This window comes from Heptranchias perlo, chromosome 12 (genome assembly GCF_035084215.1).
Source record: "Heptranchias perlo isolate sHepPer1 chromosome 12, sHepPer1.hap1, whole genome shotgun sequence".
Taxonomy (NCBI): Eukaryota; Metazoa; Chordata; class Chondrichthyes; order Hexanchiformes; family Hexanchidae; genus Heptranchias; species Heptranchias perlo.
In genome coordinates, this window is record NC_090336.1 from 65,630,087 (window position 1) to 65,645,087 (window position 15,001).

At 51.6% G+C, this 15,001-nt stretch overlaps 9 pseudogenes; all 9 read left to right on the plus strand.

Annotated features, from left to right (window-relative positions):
* Positions 1–397: 397 nt before the first annotated feature.
* LOC137329289 (U2 spliceosomal RNA) lies at positions 398–514 on the plus strand (annotated as a pseudogene).
* Positions 515–4,974: 4,460 nt separating this feature from the next.
* LOC137329778 (U2 spliceosomal RNA) lies at positions 4,975–5,091 on the plus strand (annotated as a pseudogene).
* Positions 5,092–6,366: 1,275 nt separating this feature from the next.
* LOC137329596 (U2 spliceosomal RNA) lies at positions 6,367–6,483 on the plus strand (annotated as a pseudogene).
* A 1,316-nt stretch (positions 6,484–7,799) lies between these two features.
* Positions 7,800–7,916, plus strand: LOC137329106 (U2 spliceosomal RNA; annotated as a pseudogene).
* A 969-nt stretch (positions 7,917–8,885) lies between these two features.
* LOC137329392 (U2 spliceosomal RNA) lies at positions 8,886–9,002 on the plus strand (annotated as a pseudogene).
* A 974-nt stretch (positions 9,003–9,976) lies between these two features.
* Positions 9,977–10,093, plus strand: LOC137328990 (U2 spliceosomal RNA; annotated as a pseudogene).
* Positions 10,094–12,150: 2,057 nt separating this feature from the next.
* On the plus strand, positions 12,151–12,374 carry LOC137328586 (U2 spliceosomal RNA; annotated as a pseudogene).
* Positions 12,375–13,361: 987 nt separating this feature from the next.
* Positions 13,362–13,478, plus strand: LOC137329980 (U2 spliceosomal RNA; annotated as a pseudogene).
* Positions 13,479–14,802: 1,324 nt separating this feature from the next.
* LOC137329107 (U2 spliceosomal RNA) lies at positions 14,803–14,919 on the plus strand (annotated as a pseudogene).
* Positions 14,920–15,001: the final 82 nt, after the last annotated feature.

Consider the following 15,001-nt stretch of genomic DNA (forward strand, 5'->3'; position numbering starts at 1 on the left):
GACTCACTGACTGATACTGACACCGACACACACACACACACACACACACACACACACACACATATTATTTATTATTATTTTAAACGACAAAGCTGTTCAGAAGGAAGTCCTGGGGGGAAGGCAGGCAGGGAGGGACGGACACAGGGAAGTCCGCACAAAACAGGTCCCCTGGAACCTCTGACCCAGAAAAACGGGTTCCTGGTGAAAGCAGTCCTGCCATTGACATGACAATGGACAGGGCCCGGCAGCTTGAGACACATCTTTCTTTCAATATGCAAGTTCTTTTTAAAAAAGTTTCCTTCCACAGCAGCTCTGAGTGAGAGAGAGAGAGAGAGAGAGAGACACTGACTGACTGACTGATACTGACACCGACACACACACACACACACACACACATATTATTTATTATTATTTTTAATTGATTTTTAGAACTGGGAGATGGAATAGGGGCTTGCTCCGTCCACTCCACGCATCGACCCAGTATTGCAGTGTTTCTGGGAACGGTGCAGCTCCCCGTGGGGAGATATTCAAAAGGAAAATCAGCTCTTTCCCAGTGTCTGTGTGTGTGTGTGTGTGTGTGTGTGTGTGTGTGTGTATTATTACTGAGAATAAAGCTGATATCTCTCTCTCTCTCTCTCTCTCTCTCTCTCACACTCAGAGCTGCTGTGGAAGGAAACCGTTTTAAAAAGAACTTTCTCAGCTCAGTGGTATTTTTTTCTTCTCCAAGGCTGAGTGCCGCTCGCACGTAGCGATATAGTTCAAAGTGCAAAATAACTTGGCGTCGTTGACTTTAAACAAGCAGGGTCTGCTTCCAAATGAAAGCTGCGCTCCCGAACTGGACTGACTGACTGTCTGTCTGTCTGTCTGTCTGTTTGTCAAGGGGTGGAAAAGGCGGCGGTGGTGGTGAGGGTGGAGCTTTACGCTCAGGAGGGGAGACTTTCCTTCATGCCAATTAATCTGCAGCAGAATGTCATCCCCCCCGACCGGGATTCGAAGCCCGGTCCTGACCACGAGACCACCGGGGAGAGTTGCCTCAAGTCCCTGAGGGACCTGGACACGAGGCCGAGGACACACGCACGCCTGCTGCACTGGCAGCAGCGACCAACAGGGGGCTGACCGGCTGATCCTTCCCTTTCACAGGCAGGCTTTTGGCCCTCGCTCAAACGACAAAGGTGTTCAGAAGGAAGTCCTGGGGGGAAGGCAGGCAGGGAGGGACGGACACAGGGAAGTCCGCACAAAACAGGTCCCCTGGAACCTCTGACCCAGAAAACCGGGTTCCTGGTGAAAGCAGTCCTGCCCCGCCCTGCCATTAACATGACAATGGACAGGGCCCGGACCAGGCGCAGCGGACGGTAGCGAGCAGTCGGAGGGTGAAAATCCGCCAGTGGGTGAAAAGGAGAGCCGTGCGGTGAGAGGAGGCGGAAAGCGGTTCGCAGACTTTCGCTGTACCTCCGGCGGGCAGCGCCGCACCTCCGAGCGCTCGGTACCGTCCGCTGCGCCTCGTCCTGCCGCACGCGACGAGCCGTCCCCGGAGGAAATCGGCCTCGGCCTTCCTGAGATATCAGTCTCCAGGTGGGACAGAAAAACCGGGGGCCCCCGGCTCGCTTTCGGCGGCCCGCTAGTCGACTTCCCGTCGTGCGAACGCGATCCTTCCGGTACCCTTCGGTGCCCCTTGCCCGACTCTAGCTCCGGTGGTAAAGCGGAGTCGGTCGGTCTGACGGCCGCCGAGTTAGCAGGCGGAAAGCGGTTTGCAGCCTTTCGCTGTACCTCCGGCGGGCAGCGCCGCACCTCCGAGCGCACGGTACCGTCCGCTGCGCCTCGTCCTGCCGCACGCGACGAGCCGTCCCCGGAGGAAATCGGCCTCGGCCCTCCTGAGATATCAGCCTCCATACGGGCGTCACAAATCAGTGGATATGGTCAGCTGCAAAGCAGTGTCATTACAACCTTTCATAAACGACAGGGCAGCACCGCACTGCACTGCACTGCACCGCACCCCACACTACATCACACTTGCCTGCCTGCCAGCCTGCCGCTGCCTACTCTCACCAGCGGACCAAAGTGAGGATAACACCCCGAAGCAAGCATCTCCCTTGCCGCCCACCAGCCCACACCAATCCCCTTGCCTGCCTCCCACAAATTCCACCAGCGAGGCAAAGTGAAAATCAACCCCCAAAAAACGCACTCCACACCGGCCATCGCCCGCTATACACCCCCCCCCCCCGGGGCGAATATTAAGCCCGAGAACACCGACTGTAACCAACCGCAGTGAAAAGTTGAAGTGGCAACTCATTAACCAGATTTACACTTGGCAACTCATAAACCAAATGAACAAAAAATCTGGTTAATGAGTTGCCCAAAATAAATCTGGTTAATGAGTTGCCACTTCAACTTTTCACTGCGATTGGTTACAGTCGGTGTTCTCGGGCTTAATATTCACCCCGGGGGGGCGGGGGGGGTGATTCTGGGGGTAGTGTCCGGGAGGGTGAGCCTTTTATTCGGCAGGAGGCGTGTGGGGAAATCATCAACCTGTCAGACGATGAGTTGTCACAAATGCCATTGCTTAATGAAAGCTGCGCTCCCGAACTGGACTGACTGACTGTCTGTCTGTTTGTCAAGGGGAGGAAAAGGCGGTGGTGGTGGTGAGGGTGGAGCTTTACGCTCAGGAGGGGAGACTTTCCTTCATGCCAATTAATCTGCAGCAGAAAGTCATCCCCCCCCGACTGGGATTCGAAGCCCGGTCCTGACCACGAGACCACCGGGGAGAGCTGCCTCAAGTCCCTGAGGGACCTGGACACGAGGCCGAGGACACACGCACGCCTGCTGCACTGGCAGCAGCGACCAGCAGGGGGCTGACCGGCTGATCCTTCCCTTTCACAGGCAGGCTTTTGGCCCTCGCTCAAACGACAAAGGTGTTCAGAAGGAAGTCCTGGGGAGGAGGGAGGGAGGCAGGGAAATCAGCACAAAGCAGGTCCCCTGGAATCTCACACCTGCGTCCCAGAAAACAGGTCTCCTGGTCAAAGCAGTCCTGCCCCGTCCTGCCATTAACGTGACAATGGACAGGGCCCGGCAGCTTGAGACACATCTTTTTTTCAATATGCAAGTTCTTTTTAAAAAGGTTTCCTTCCACAGCAGCTCTGAGTAAGAGTGAGAGAGAGAGAGAGAGAGACACTGACTGACACTGACACTGACACTGACACTGACACTGACACACACACACACACACACACACACACACACACACACACACCGTCTCCCATCCGATTGGTGGACTATGGGATTGAAAATCGAACTTTGAGTTTCAATGCAGGGGGGAGAGCGCGAACGCAGCCCCTCCCAACTACCACACGCGCGTTGTTGTTGTTGTAATATAGAACTGCAAGTTGCCGTTGTCGTGGTCGTTTCGAATCAGCACAAAGTAGGTGCCTCCCTGGAATGTCACACCTGCGTCCCAGAAAACAGGTCTCCCGGTCAAAGCAGTCCCGCCCCGCCCTGGGATTAACATGACAACGGACAGGGCCCAGTCAGGGAGCAGCTTGAGAGACACCTTTCAATAGGCGCTTCTGAAACATTAACGCCTTGTTTCTTCCGACAGTTTAACCAGCGATTAACATGACAACGGACAGGGCCCAGTCAGGGAGCAGCTTGAGAGACGTCTTTCAATAGGCGCTTCTGAAACATTAACGCCTTGTTTCTTTCGACAGTTTAACCAGCCTTTAACACGCCTTGTGTTTTTATTTCCCATTTCCAGCCAGCCAGCCAGCCAGCCAGCCGAGCCGAGCCAGCATCTGCAGTATTTTTTTTGATTGGTCTTGCCTGCCGTGGAATGAATGTTTCAACACGAGCTGCTGATTGTCAGCACCTCACCTCTTTCTCAATTGGCCGTTGCAATCTCACTCGCTCGCTCATCGTGAGACACGTCACGTCACTAGTTTTACTTAAAGAGGTTTCCTTCCACGGCAGTTCGTTAGTGACTGAGACTGACTGACGGAGGTCCGTTGAGACACAACCCTCCCCCATCTGATTGGTGGCCTACTGGCAAATTTACCAATCTGTCAAGCAATCCTGGCAAGAAAGGAAAAAACGGCAACTTCTTTAAACTCATCCACTGTTGCAATTAGAAACGGTGGCAAAAAATGTGGCCAGAGTGGGAGAGAACGGCAGTGCTTCGAGACTGCTTTCAACACCGGCAGCCAGAGAACAAAGAGGGAGGGCAAACAGGACCCGAGATCAATTCGCATCGAGCGCGGTATCGCTTCTCGGCCTTTTGGCTAAGATCGAGCGTGTTCCTTTTCGGGCTTATTTGGATCTGAGCGGACTGGAACGCTGGCCGCGACCTCGTGCGCTCGCAAAGTGCGGACTTTGCTGTGATTGGTCGTTTGTGTGCTGGCTCCGCCCCTAAATTTGCATAAGGACCAAATCAACACTGCAATGGCAGGGAAGGGTTCCTGGTGAAAGCAGTCCTGCCACTGACATGACAATGGACAGGGCCCGGCAGCTTGAGACACATCTTTCTTTCAATATGCAAGTCCTTTTTAAAAAAGTTTCCTTCCACAGCAGCTCTGAGTGAGAGAGAGAGAGAGAGAGAGACTGACTCACTGACTGATACTGACACCGACACACACACACACACACACACACATTATTTATTATTATTTTAAACGACAAAGCTGTTCAGAAGGAAGTCCTGGGGGGAAGGCAGGCAGGGAGGGACGGACACAGGGAAGTCCGCACAAAACAGGTCCCCTGGAACCTCTGACCCAGAAAAACGGGTTCCTGGTGAAAGCAGTCCTGCCATTGACATGACAATGGACAGGGCCCGGCAGCTTGAGACACATCTTTCTTTCAATATGCAAGTTCTTTTTAAAAAAGTTTCCTTCCACAGCAGCTCTGAGTAAGAGAGAGAGAGAGAGAGAGAGACACTCACTCACTGACTGATACTGACACCGACACACACACACACACACACACACACATATTATTTATTATTATTTTTAATTGATTTTTAGAACAGGGAGATGGACTAGGGGCTTGCTCCGTCCACTCCACGCATCGACCCAGTATTGCAGTGTTTCTGGGAACGGTGCAGCTCCCCGTGGGGAGATATTCAAAAGGAAAAACAGCTGTTTCCCAGTGTCTCTGTGTGTGTGTGTGTGTGTGTTATTACTGAGAATAAAGCTGATATCTCTCTCTCTCTCTCTCTCTCTCTCACTCAGAGCTGCTGTGGAAGGAAACCGTTTTAAAAAGAACTTTCTCAGCTCAGTGGTATTTTTTTCTTCTCCAAGGCTGAGTGCCGCTCGCACGTAGCGATATAATTCAAAGTGCAAAATAACTTGGCGTCGTTGACTTTAAACAAGCAGGGTCTGCTTCCAAATGAAAGCTGCGCTCCCGAACTGGACTGTCTGTCTGTCTGACTGTCTGTTTGTCAAGGGGTGGAAAAGGCGGTGGTGGTGGTGAGGGTGGAGCATTACGCTCAGGAGGGGAGACTTTCTTTCAGAGGTGCCAATTAATCTGTAGCAGAAAGTCATCCCCCCCGACCGGGATTCGAAGCCCGGTCCTGACCACGAGACCACCGGGGAGAGTTGCCTCAAGTCCCTGAGGGACCTGGACACGAGGCCGAGGACACACGCACGCCTGCTGCACTGGCAGCAGCGACCAACAGGGGGCTGACCGGCTGATCCTTCCCTTTCACAGGCAGGTTTTTGGCCCTCGCTCAAACGACAAAGGTGTTCAGAAGGAAGTCCTGGGGGGAAGGCAGGCAGGGAGGGACGGACACAGGGAAGTCCGCACAAAACAGGTCCCCTGGAACCTCTGACCCACAAAACCGGGTTCCTGGTGAAAGCAGTCCTGCCATTGACAGGACAATGGACAGGGCCCGGCAGCTTGAGACACATCTTTCTTTCAATAAGCAAGTTCTTTTTAAAAAAGTTTCCTTCCACAGCAGCTCTGAGTGAGAGAGAGAGAGAGAGAGAGAGAGAGAGACACTGACTCACTGACTGATACTGACACCGACACACACACACACACATTATTTATTATTATTTTAAACGACAAAGCTGTTCAGAAGGAAGTCCTGGGGGGAAGGCAGGCAGGGAGGGACGGACACAGGGAAGTCCGCACAAAACAGGTCCTTTGGAACCTCTGACCCACAAAACCGGGTTCCTGGTGAAAGCAGTCCTGCCATTGACATGACAATGGACAGGGCCCGGCAGCTTGAGACACATCTTTCTTTCAATATGCAAGTTCTTTTTAAAAAAGTTTCCTTCCACAGCAGCTCTGAGTGAGAGAGAGAGAGAGAGAGAGAGAGACACTGACTGACTGACTGATACTGACACCGACACACACACACACACACACACACACACACATATTATTTATTATTATTTTTAATTGATTTTTAGAACAGGGAGATGGAATAGGGGCTTGCTCCGTCCACTCCACGCATCGACCCAGTATTGCAGTGTTTCTGGGAACGGTGCAGCTCCCCGTGGGGAGATATTCAAAAGGAAAATCAGCTCTTTCCCAGTGTCTCTGTGTGTGTGTGTGTGTGTGTGTGTGTGTGTGTGTATTATTACTGAGAATAAAGCTGATATCTCTCTCTCTCTCTCACTCAGAGCTGCTGTGGAAGGAAACCTTTTTAAAAAGAACTTTCTCAGCTCAGTGGTATTTTTTTCTTCTCCAAGGCTGAGTGCCGCTCGCACGTAGCGATATAATTCAAAGTGCAAAATAACTTGGCGTCGTTGACTTGAAACAAGCAGGGTCTGCTTCCAAATGAAAGCTGCGCTCCCGAACTGGACTGACTGACTGTCTGTCTGTCTGTCTGTCCGTTTGTCAAGGGGTGGAAAAGGCGGCGGTGGTGGTGAGGGTGGAGCTTTACGCTCAGGAGGGGAGACTTTCTTTCAGAGGTGCCAATTCATCTGCAGCAGAAAGTCATCCCCCCCGACCGGGATTCGAAGCCCGGTCCTGACCACGAGACCACCGGGGAGAGTTGCCTCAAGTCCCTGAGGGACCTGGACACGAGGCCGAGGACACACGCACGCCTGCTGCACTGGCAGCAGCGACCAACAGGGGGCTGACCGGCTGATCCTTCCCTTTCACAGGCAGGCTTTTGGCCCTCGCTCAAACGACAAAGGTGTTCAGAAGGAAGTCCTGGGGGGAAGGCAGGCAGGGAGGGACGGACACAGGGAAGTCCGCACAAAACAGGTCCCCTGGAACCTCTGACCCAGAAAACCGGGTTCCTGGTGAAAGCAGTCCTGCCACTGACAGGACAATGGACAGGGCCCGGCAGCTTGAGACACATCTTTCTTTCAATAAGCAAGTTCTTTTTAAAAAAGTTTCCTTCCACAGCAGCTCTGAGTGTGAGAGAGAGAGAGGAGAGAGAGAGACACTGACTCACTGACTGACACCGACACACACACACACACACACACACACACACACACACACACACATATTATTTATTATTATTTTAAACGACAAAGGTGTTCAGAAGGAAGTCCTGGGGGGAAGGCAGGCAGGGAGGGACGGACACAGGGAAGTCCGCACAAAACAGGTCCCCTGGAACCTCTGACCCAGAAAAACGGGTTCCTGGTGAAAGCAGTCCTGCCATTGACATGACAATGGACAGGGCCCGGCAGCTTGAGACACATCTTTCTTTCAATAAGCAAGTTCTTTTTTAAAAAGTTTCCTTCCACAGCAGCTATGAGTGAGAGAGAGAGAGAGAGAGAGAGAGAGAGACACTGACTCACTGACTGATACTGACACCGACACACACACACACACACACACACACACACACACATATTATTTATTATTATTTTAAATTGATTTTTCGAACAGGGAGATGGAATAGGGGCTTGCTCCGTCCACTCCACGCATCGACCCAGTATTGCAGTGTTTCTGGGAACGGTGCAGCTCCCCGTGGGGAGATATTCAAAAGGAAAAACAGCTCTTTCCCAGTGTCTCTGTGTGTGTGTGTGTGTGTGTGTGTGTGTGTGTATTATTACTGAGAATAAAGCTGATATCTCTCTCTCTCTCTCTCTCTCTCACTCAGAGCTGCTGTGGAAGGAAACCGTTTTAAAAAGAACTTTCTCAGCTCAGTGGTATTTTTTTCTTCTCCAAGGCTGAGTGCCGCTCGCACGTAGCGATATAATTCAAAGTGCAAAATAACTTGGCGTCGTTGACTTTAAACAAGCAGGGTCTGCTTCCAAATGAAAGCTGCGCTCCCGAACTGGACTGTCTGTCTGTCTGTCTGTCTGCTTGTCAAGGGGAGGAAAAGGCGGCGGTGGTGGTGAGGGTGGAGCTTTACGCTCAGGAGGGGAGACTTTCTTTCAGAGGTGCCAATTAATCTGTAGCAGAAAGTCATCCCCCCCGACCGGGATTCGAAGCCCGGTCCTGACCACAAGACCACCGGGGAGAGTTGCCTCAAGTCCCTGAGGGACCTGGACACGAGGCCGAATACACACGCACGCCTGCTGCACTGGCAGCAGCGACCAACAGGGGGCTGACCGGCTGATCCTTCCCTTTCACAGGCAGGCTTTTGGCCCTCGCTGAAACGACAAAGGTGTTCAGAAGGAAGTCCTGGGGGGAAGGCAGGCAGGGAGGGACGGACACAGGGAAGTCCGCACAAAACAGGTCCCCTGGAACCTCTGACCCAGAAAACCGGGTTCCTGGTGAAAGCAGTCCTGCCATTGACATGACAATGGACAGGGCCCGGCAGCTTGAGACACATCTTTCTTTCAATATGCAAGTTCTTTTTAAAAAAGTTTCCTTCCACAGCAGCTCTGAGTGAGAGAGAGAGAGAGAGAGAGAGAGAGACACTGACTCACTGACTGATACTGACACCGACACACACACACACACACACACACACACACACACACACACATATTATTTATTATTATTTTTAATTGATTTTTAGAACAGGGAGATGGAATAGGGGCTTGCTCCGTCCACTCCACGCATCGACCCAGTATTGCAGTGTCTCTGGGAACGGTGCAGCTCCCCGTGGGGAGATATTCAAAAGGAAAATCAGCTCTTTCCCAGTGTCTCTGTGTGTGTGTGTGTGTGTGTGTGTGTGTATTATTACTGAGAATAAAGCTGATATCTCTCTCTCTCTCTCTCTCCCTCTCTCTCTCTCACTCAGAGCTGCTGTGGAAGGAAACCTTTTTAAAAAGAACTTTCTCAGCTCAGTGGTATTTTTTTCTTCTCCAAGGCTGAGTGCCGCTCGCACGTAGCGATATAATTCAAAGTGCAAAATAACTTGGCGTCGTTGACTTTAAACAAGCAGGGTCTGCTTCCAAATGAAAGCTGCGCTCCCGAACTGGACTGACTGTCTGTCTGTCTGTCTGTCTGTTTGTCAAGGGGTGGAAAAGGCGGTGGTGGTGGTGAGGGTGGAGCATTACGCACAGGAGGGGAGACTTTCTTTCAGAGGTGCCAATTAATCTGCAGCAGAAAGTCATCCCCCCCCAACCGGGATTCGAAGCCCGGTCCTGACCACGAGACCACCGGGGAGAGTTGCCTCAAGTCCCTGAGGGACCTGGACACGAGGCCGAATACACACGCACGCCTGCTGCACTGGCAGCAGCGACCAGCAGGGGGCTGACCGGCTGATCCTTCCCTTTCACAGGCAGGCTTTTGGCCCTCGCTCAAACGACAAAGGTGTTCAGAAGGAAGTCCTGGGGGGAAGGCAGGCAGGGAGGGACGGACACAGGGAAGTCCGCACAAAACAGGTCCCCTGGAACCTCTGACCCAGAAAACCGGGTTCCTGGTGAAAGCAGTCCTGCCATTGACATGACAATGGACAGGGCCCGGCAGCTTGAGACACATCTTTCTTTCAATAAGCAAGTTCTTTTTAAAAAAGTTTCCTTCCACAGCAGCTCTGAGTGTGAGGGAGAGAGAGAGAGAGAGAGAGAGAGACACTGACTGACTGACTGATACTGACACCGACACACACACACACACACACACACACACACATATTATTTATTATTATTTTAAATTGATTTTTAGAACAGGGAGATGGAATAGGGGCTTGCTCCGTCCACTCCACGCATCGACCCAGTATTGCAGTGTCTCTGGGAACGGTGCAGCTCCCCGTGGGGAGATATTCAAAAGGAAAAACAGCTCTTTCCCAGTGTCTCTGTGTGTGTGTGTGTGTGTGTGTGTGTGTATTATTACTGAGAATAAAGCTGATATCTCTCTCTCTCTCTCTCTCTCTCTCTCTCTCACTCAGAGCTGCTGTGGAAGGAAACCGTTTTAAAAAGACCTTTCTCAGCTCAGTGGTATTTTTTTCTTCTCCAAGGCTGAGTGCCGCTCGCACGTAGCGATATAATTCAAAGTGCAAAATAACTTGGCGTCGTTGACTTTAAACAAGCAGGGTCTGCTTCCAAATGAAAGCTGCGCTCCCGAACTGGACTGACTGTCTGTCTGTCTGTCTGTCTGTTTGTCAAGGGGTGGAAAAGGCGGCGGTGGTGGTTAAGGGTGGAGCTTTACGCTCAGGAGGGGAGACTTTCTTTCAGAGGTGCCAATTAATCTGCAGCAGAAAGTCATCCCCCCCCGACCGGGATTCGAAGCCCGGTCCTGACCACGAGACCACCGGGGAGAGTTGCCTCAAGTCCCTGAGGGACCTGGACACGAGGCCGAGGACACACGCACGCCTGCTGCACTGGCAGCAGCGACCAGCAGGGGGCTGACCGGCTGATCCTTCCCTTTCACAGGCAGGCTTTTGGCCCTCGCTCAAACGACAAAGGTGTTCAGAAGGAAGTCCTGGGGGGGAGGGAGGGAGGCAGGGAAATCAGCACAAAGCAGGTCCCCTGGAATCTCACACCTGCGTCCCAGAAAACAGGTCTCCTGGTCAAAGCAGTCCTGCCCCGTCCTGCCATTAACGTGACAATGGACAGGGCCCGGCAGCTTGAGACACATCTTTTTTTCAATATGCAAGTTCTTTTTAAAAAGGTTTCCTTCCACAGCAGCTCTGAGTAAGAGTGAGAGAGAGAGAGAGAGAGAGAGAGACTGACACTGACACTGACACTGACACACACACACACACACACACACACACACACCGTCTCCCATCCGATTGGTGGACTATGGGATTGAAAATCGAACTTTGAGTTTCAATGCAGGGGGGAGAGCGCGAACGCAGCCCCTCCCAACTACCACACGCGCGTTGTTGTTGTTGTAATATAGAACTGCAAGTTGCCGTTGTCGTGGTCGTTTCGAATCAGCACAAAGTAGGTGCCTCCCTGGAATGTCACACCTGCGTCCCAGAAAACAGGTCTCCCGGTCAAAGCAGTCCCGCCCCGCCCTGGGATTAACGTGACAATGGACAGGGCCCAGTCAGGGAGCAGCTTGAGAGACGTCTTTCAATAGGCGCTTCTGAAACATTAACGCCTTGTTTCTTTCGACAGTTTAACCAGCCTTTAACACGCCTTGTGTTTTTATTTCCCATTTCCAGCCAGCCAGCCAGCCAGCCAGCCAGCCAGCCAGCCGAGCCGAGCCAGCATCTGCAGTATTTTTTTTGATTGGTCTTGCCTGCCGTGGAATGAATGTTTCAACACGAGCTGCTGATTGTCAGCACCTCACCTCTTTCTCAATTGGCCGTTGCAATCTCACTCGCTCGCTCATTGTGAGACACGTCACGTCACTAGTTTTACTCAAAGAGGTTTCCTTCCACGGCAGTTCGTTAGTGACTGAGACTGACTGACGGAGGTCCGTTGAGACACAACCCTCTCCCATCTGATTGGTGGCCTACTGGCAAATTTACCAATCTGTCAAGCAATCCTGGCAAGAAAGGAAAAAACGGCAACTTCTTTAAACTCATCCACTGTTGCAATTAGAAACGGTGGCAAAAAATGTGGCCAGAGTGGGAGAGAACGGCAGTGCTTCGAGACTGCTTTCAACACCGGCAGCCAGAGAACAAAGAGGGAGGGCAAACAGGACCCGAGATCAATTCGCATCGAGCGCGGTATCGCTTCTCGGCCTTTTGGCTAAGATCAAGTGGTCAAGTGGGGGAAGGCAACCATTTGGAGCCTTCCTGCCATTGTATGCCGGGGGGATGCAGTCAGGGAGAAATCCCCTCGGGCAGAGTGTAGAGCTTTGGCTTGTAGAGCTTTGGCTTGATGTAATGTCACTGCAAGGAATCTGGAATGAATCTGTAAGGCAATAAGGCACCCCAGAGTGTCAGAAAAAAAAAAAAAAAAAAAAAAAAAAAAAAAAAAAAATCTGTTCTTATCAGTTTAATATCTGATACGTCCCCTATCTGGGGACCATATATTAAATTGATTTTTGGAACAGGGAGATGGACTAGGGGCTTGCTCCGTCCACTCCACGCATCGACCCAGTATTGCAGTGTCTCTGGGAACGGTGCAGCTCCCTGTGGGGAGATATTCAAAAGGAAAAACAGCTCTTTCCCAGTGTCTCTGTGTGTGTGTGTGTGTGTGTGTGTGTGTGTGTGTGTGTGTGTGTGTGTGTGTATTATTACTGAGAATAAAGCTGATATCTCTCTCTCTCTCTCTCTCTCTCTCTTACACTCAGAGCTGCTGTGGAAGGAAACCGTTTTAAAAAGAACTTTCTCAGCTCAGTGGTATTTTTTTCTTCTCCAAGGCTGAGTGCCGCTCGCACGGAGCGATATAATTCAAAGTGCAAAATAACTTGGCGTCGTTGACTTGAAACAAGCAGGGTCTGCTTCCAAATGAAAGCTGCGCTCCCGAACTGGACTGACTGTCTGTCTGTCTGTCTGTTTGTCAAGGGGTGGAAAAGGTGGCGGTGGTGGTGAGGGTGGAGCTTTACGCTCAGGAGGGGAGACTTTCTTTCAGAGGTGCCAATTAATCTGCAGCAGAAAGTCATCCCCCCCGACCGGGATTCGAAGCCCGGTCCTGACCACGAGACCACCGGGGAGAGATGCCTCAAGTCCCTGAGGGACCTGGACACGAGGCCGAGGACACACGCACGCCTGCTGCACTGGCAGCAGCGACCAACAGGGGGCTGACCGGCTGATCCTTCCCTTTCACAGGCAGGCTTTTGGCCCTCGCTCAAACGACAAAGGTGTTCAGAAGGAAGTCCTGGGGGGAAGGCAGGCAGGGAGGGACGGACACAGGGAAGTCCGCACAAAACAGGTCCCCTGGAACCTCTGACCCACAAAACCGGGTTCCTGGTGAAAGCAGTCCTGCCACTGACATGACAATGGACAGGGCCCGGCAGCTTGAGACACATCTTTCTTTCAATAAGCAAGTCCTTTTTAAAAAAGTTTCCTTCCACAGCAGCTCTGAGAGAGAGAGAGAGAGAGAGAGAGAGAGACACTGACTGACTGACTGACTGATACTGACACCGACACACACACACACACACACACACACACACATATTATTTATTATTATTTTTAATTGATTTTTAGAACAGGGAGATGGACTAGGGGCTTGCTCTGTCCACTCCACGCATCGACCCAGTATTGCAGTGTTTCTGGGAACGGTGCAGCTCCCCGTGGGGAGATATTCAAAAGGAAAATCAGCTCTTTCCCAGTGTCTCTGTGTGTGTGTGTGTGTGTGTGTGTGTGTATTATTACTGAGAATAAAGCTGATATCTCTCTCTCTCTCTCTCTCTCTCTCTCTCACACTCAGAGCTGCTGTGGAAGCAAACCTTTTTAAAAAGAACTTTCTCAGCTCAGTGGTATTTTTTTCTTCTCCAAGGCTGAGTGCCGCTCGCACGTAGCGATATAATTCAAAGTGCAAAATAACTTGGCGTCGTTGACTTGAAACAAGCAGGGTCTGCTTCCAAATGAAAGCTGCGCTCCCGAACTGGACTGACTGACTGTCTGTCTGTCTGTCTGTCCGTTTGTCAAGGGGTGGAAAAGGCGGCGGTGGTGGTGAGGGTGGAGCTTTACGCTCAGGAGGGGAGACTTTCTTTCAGAGGTGCCAATTCATCTGCAGCAGAAAGTCATCCCCCCCGACCGGGATTCGAAGCCCGGTCCTGACCACGAGACCACCGGGGAGAGTTGCCTCAAGTCCCTGAGGGACCTGGACACGAGGCCGAGGACACACGCACGCCTGCTGCACTGGCAGCAGCGACCAACAGGGGGCTGACCGGCTGATCCTTCCCTTTCACAGGCAGGCTTTTGGCCCTCGCTCAAACGACAAAGGTGTTCAGAAGGAAGTCCTGGGGGGAAGGCAGGCAGGGAGGGACGGACACAGGGAAGTCCGCACAAAACAGGTCCCCTGGAACCTCTGACCCAGAAAACCGGGTTCCTGGTGAAAGCAGTCCTGCCACTGACAGGACAATGGACAGGGCCCGGCAGCTTGAGACACATCTTTCTTTCAATAAGCAAGTTCTTTTTAAAAAAGTTTCCTTCCACAGCAGCTCTGAGTGTGAGAGAGAGAGAGGAGAGAGAGAGACACTGACTCACTGACTGACACCGACACACACACACACACACACACACACACACACACACACACATATTATTTATTATTATTTTAAACGACAAAGGTGTTCAGAAGGAAGTCCTGGGGGGAAGGCAGGCAGGGAGGGACGGACACAGGGAAGTCCGCACAAAACAGGTCCCCTGGAACCTCTGACCCAGAAAAACGGGTTCCTGGTGAAAGCAGTCCTGCCATTGACATGACAATGGACAGGGCCCGGCAGCTTGAGACACATCTTTCTTTCAATAAGCAAGTTCTTTTTTAAAAAGTTTCCTTCCACAGCAGCTATGAGTGAGAGAGAGAGAGAGAGAGAGAGAGAGAGACACTGACTCACTGACTGATACTGACACCGACACACACACACACACACACACACACACACACACATATTATTTATTATTATTTTAAATTGATTTTTCGAACAGGGAGATGGAATAGGGGCTTGCTCCGTCCACTCCACGCATCGACCCAGTATTGCAGTGTTTCTGGGAACGGTGCAGCTCCCCGTGGGGAGATATTCAAAAGGAAAAACAGCTCTTTCCCAGTGTCTCTGTGTGTGTGTGTGTGTGTGTGTGTGTGTATTATTA